This window comes from Prosopis cineraria, unplaced genomic scaffold (genome assembly GCF_029017545.1).
Source record: "Prosopis cineraria cultivar Desert tree isolate PC_DT_omini unplaced genomic scaffold, ASM2901754v1 PC1813, whole genome shotgun sequence".
NCBI classification, from domain to species: domain Eukaryota; kingdom Viridiplantae; phylum Streptophyta; class Magnoliopsida; order Fabales; family Fabaceae; genus Prosopis; species Prosopis cineraria.
The window spans coordinates 1-4,412 of NW_026557138.1; the positions used below are offsets into that span (position 1 = coordinate 1).

Here is a 4,412-nt window from a genome sequence, read left to right on the forward strand (position 1 = left end):
ACCTTCTGAAGCCCTGCTCGGACTTGTGCTAGAATCCTGAATCTGCAGGGTCTTGGAGCTCTGTTTGGATTCTCTTTTACACCTTTGAGTGTCAGGTTACATGCATCTTTATCCGCCCTAATGAAACGCCAAATCATTCTAATTGATTCCTCTAGGATTTCCACTAACATGTCACTTGTGATGGCATCGTTATCTGAATCTCTTTTTCTCGTTTTCTTCTTATCCTTTGTGTTTGTCCTCTGCCCGCAGTAATGGCTCTATTTATTATAAATGTCTGTCTTATATGTGAATTTTGTAGTCCCCCACATTGCTCAAGCTCAGAAGGACGCCATCGATCGGTGTCGGTGGGGTTGCCCCAGTTGAGCACTAAATTCCAATTCAATTAGAATAAAGACACAAGCACTTTACAGTAGACTTCCGAAGTTGCTCACCTCTTATTACAGGAACTTGAAGAAGATTCTTCATGGCGCGACGATTTCTCTGACGTAATTCTCAACTCGTGGGCCTTGGAAAGGCTCGTTCTCTATAAATCTTTGAAGCAAAACTTGAAATTGCTGAAATTCGCGCGGCCACCTCATTGAACCTTCGTGTGCCGTACTGGTCAGAATCCCATAGCTCCAGGGCCTTCTCGTATTCCCACTGAAGGAATTCCCAGGACAGGCTGAGCTGACCCACATAAATCGTTTCCAGATCACTGTACAGCTCTCTGACGAACTTCTTCGTGGGATCTGTCTCAGATTTTTTGCGTCTGGAAAGGTGAAAGCTCTGTGAAAGTTGGGACATGATCGTTGCCGTAGATGTCATGCGGGCTTGAAAATGATTGTATTGGCTCCTTTGACTGCAAAAAATCTGCAAAAACATTTGAAACTTTAGCGCCATGCTTTGTCGTTTTGAATTCTTAATCACTAAGCAAAATGCGAAGGCCACTTAGAATTTACAACAAAAAATGGCATGTCAAAGTGTCTTGCTCGGTAAGAAAAGATTATAAGGTCATAGAACGATTGGGTGGAGCATTAACATCAGTGCTAGATCATTGTAGTAGGGACTGATTTTCTTTTTGAGAAGGGTCCAAACGATATGACGCAGAAAACATAAGAAATAGAAACTTTCTCGTTAGGTACAAATACTTCACTCTACATGGGGTCATTTAAGGAAACATAAAGAAAGACGGTGGGCATACTTTCCTGAACATAAATGTCTCTGTAAAAACTTGGTATTTTGATCAAAAAACAAGACCTAGAACTTATGTGGAGATCCGTGTGCAATTGAAGACTATTAATATTCATAATTGGTGGGACTAGTCGTATCTGCTGCAGTAGGCCACCATTTATGGTTTGAAACTACAATCCAACCAATCTTTTCTGGAGTGCCAAACAAAATAAAAACGGACTGCATAAAAGTAGATGAACTATCTCTCCAATTCAAGGGATTATTTTCATACGAGAACGGTGGGATGTTACTTCCAAATACATCAAATTAATTGCTGTACCAAAAAAAAAAAATACATCCGCCTAGGATTAAAAAAAATTGCTGATACCGGGTCTACCAGAAAGAAAAGAAAACGAAAAGTCTAGCCGTGACTTACTTCCACGTATATTTAGGTAGTTCATGTTTTCCCAGTGTTCACCAATCTCAGATATAGTGGGTCCTGACCTAATATACTAGTTTTAATGACTTAGATGAGGGGTGTGGCGTTGATGAATGAATTGATCATTCACTAATCAAGCACAGGCTCGATTCCTTCTGTCTTTTTATATATATAAATATTTTTTAAAAATTTATTTTATTCTAAATATAAAATGATAATATATTTTAAGTAATTAAATAATTTTATTATTGTCTTGAGAAGTGGAATAGAGTATTAATTATATGTTTTTTTACCATCATCATCATCTTAATTATGATATTATTAAAAATAAAATTAAAAATTATTATATTTTTTCTGAGTTTAATTAAATAATAAATTTTTATTGACATGTAAATTTAATTAAAAAATTTTATATATAAAGACAGAAAGTGCTGAAGAAATTTCGTATGAAATATCAAAAGCGTGTTTAGAAAGAACAGGGAAGAACCAGAACCCAAAAAAGGAAGACTCAGCACTGAGAGTGAAAATTAAATCAGAATATTAAATAACGGCAAGAAATTACTAACCTATGGCGCACATTTTTGGTAATTCAAGATATCGAATTTTCTCATGCGTTCTCTGTAACTCTTGTAGAATTTGGGAACCTCGTTGGTCGTACTAGTGCCAGGCTGGAATTTCTCCTCGATTTTCCATGGCTTCAGGTCTTCCACTATCCTCGGAAACTCAGAATCCTCGAGGATGGTCGGAAGGCCCGTGGCTTTCACCTTCTTCAGCTCCATCTTCAGCTGCTCTATCAAATCCTGATGCTCCCATAGCGTGTCAAACCTGTTGGAGTCCTCAAGATCCGAACCTATTGAGCTCTGCAAATTGGGTTTGGCAGAATCCATCGGACAATCAATGGGCCGTTTTTCTTTGTCACCAAATTCTTCGGCTTTGGAGCTGACTTTGTCATTACCTGACAGCTTCTGTTTCCTGAGCCTCTTCTAATTTTTGAAGCTCTTCCATTAAGTCTTTATCTTCTCCATCAAATCATCCGGCTCGTACCCGACATCTAAATTATCTGACCAACTATCCCCCTCTAAGACCATATCTTCTTCTGTTAACCCAGCATTTTCATCGTCTTGGTTTCCTGACTTGTCAAGCTTAACAGTGGTTCCCAAGTCTGAGTCCGATAATTGACTATCGATCAAAGAATTAATATTTGAACTCTTCGAATTTGATTCACGGCCCTAAATTTGAAAAACATCAATGGCAGAAATATGTGGATTCTCCACTTGATTTTTCCCAGATTCAGGCTGTTCCATTGCTTTTACATATGGCCTAGGTTTGAGCTTCTCAGCCTTGTGTTCAAGGACGTCCCGTCCTTCACTCTCAGGAAGGAACCCAAAATTCTGGATTTCTTTATTTTCCAAGGACCCATCATTCGATTGAACAAATAATTCCCTGACAGTGAGAATCGAAACCTCGGGTTCCTCCAAGAAATGGCGGGCACTTTTGCCTGAGATGAACTCACACTTGCTCGCGCTTGAAGATGCTGCATCCGGGTTGTTAACAAGATGAAAGTTGTCACCGTTGCTTTCGTTGATTCTTCAATGGGTTTCCAATTCTGATATTGGAACTTGAAAACCAGTTTCGGCGTGTCCTCTCTTTTTCAATACCGACATTTTCGTGTCGTCCATAATTTCAGAACACCCTATTTCGGGCTCTGTTTCTGGCCGGGAATCATTAGAATAGATCAAATCACTTCCTCTGGAAGAGCATCAGTACCATCCTCGAAGCTTTCAGAATTCGACTCTTTATCTCTGGAAGAATAAGAATACCCTACTCCAGCATCTGATTCTGGCCCGGAAAATTTTGAGTCATAGGAGAGTGTTGCAGAACGAGCTGAATTAATCGCTCCAGGACCGAAATATCTGCCAGCGTAAAGAAACAAAACAGAAAAACCGATTAATTGAAGAGTTAATGAATATGGAAACACGTTGGTAAAGCGGAAACTGAATAAAAAACCTCATGAAAATTCTGGCGAATACCCAGAACAGAGCTTGCGAGAGGTAGGAGAGGAAGACCCCAAAATAACCAGAAAAAAGAACCATCCTTCGGTGCAAAAACCCTGCGGGAAGGCCATAGTCAGAGTGAAAGAAGAGGGTTAGCAACAGAAATATGGCGGAGGCAGTGAAGGAATAAATCCATGAGCGGGAGTTCATTCCAATAGAAGCAAAACAGAGGAAGTCATGGAGAGGGGTGATTCGGCGTTTGAAAAGAAGGAGAAGAGAAGGGGACCTTGCACCAGTAAAAGAGGAAGGATCAAGGATCACATGTAGAATGGGATTAAGAGGAGGTTGAAATGTGACCTAATAGGAAGGGATTTGGGAGCAAAAAACTAGGGAGGAAAAGTACATGTCAGCGACTTGGGTTTGAACTAATCTCAATGGATTGCTTGGAGGCATGGGATTCTGAGAACCGTTATGCGAGGGAGGGGCTTGCATCTGTTGACAAGCGCTGAGGTTTTTATAAATTGAAAGTTTACGCCTCCGATTTCTGTTTAAATTCATAAGGTGTGGAGGGTGAAAGTTCACACTCTTTTCGGTCCATATGATTCGTTGGCTCATATATTCAACAAAATTAGCCGGTTCGGCCTTTATTTGTCGCTTGCTTTATATCATTTACTTCCCAGCCCGAAGCTGCTTTTTTTTCATTGTGAATTGTGATCTTCAATATAAAATTTCATGTTCAAAATATATATATGCGTGTATAAAATTTCATGTTATTTTATCTCTCACATGTTTTGATAATAATTACTTAATAATTAATTTAACTAACTTTC

At 39.3% G+C, this 4,412-nt stretch overlaps 1 pseudogene; it reads right to left on the minus strand.

Annotated features, from left to right (window-relative positions):
* Nucleotides 1–23: 23 nt before the first annotated feature.
* On the minus strand, nucleotides 24–3,314 carry LOC129300925 (uncharacterized; annotated as a pseudogene).
* Between the last annotated feature and the right edge of the window lie 1,098 nt (nucleotides 3,315–4,412).